Raw genomic sequence first — 387 nt, forward strand, 5'->3', positions numbered from 1 at the left:
GAATGATGTAATGTTTGTTAGGGCCCCGTTGGGGTGAAAGGAGTGGGATAAATGAATAAAATTAAAAAATAAGGGGGCAATTTCCTCTAAACTTTCCTCCAAGATCTCCACCCCCTTTTATCCTAACAACTGAAAATTCCTGGTTTCATGGCTGAGTACTCGTGGACTGCAAGGAGATCAAATCAGTCAATCTTAAAAGAAATCAACCCTGACTGTTCCCTGGAAGGCCAGATACTCAAATACTTTGGCCACCAAATGAGAAGGGAGCACTCACTGGAGAAGACCCTGATGGTGGGAAAGATTGAAGGTCAAAGAAGAAGGGGACAGCAAAAGATGAGATGGTTAGACAGTGTTATCGAGGCAAGGAACATGAAACCGAGCAAACTC

Source organism: Gekko japonicus, unplaced genomic scaffold (assembly GCF_001447785.1).
Source record: "Gekko japonicus isolate JY-2015 unplaced genomic scaffold, Gekko_japonicus_V1.1 scaffold230, whole genome shotgun sequence".
Lineage (NCBI taxonomy): Eukaryota > Metazoa > Chordata > Lepidosauria > Squamata > Gekkonidae > Gekko > Gekko japonicus.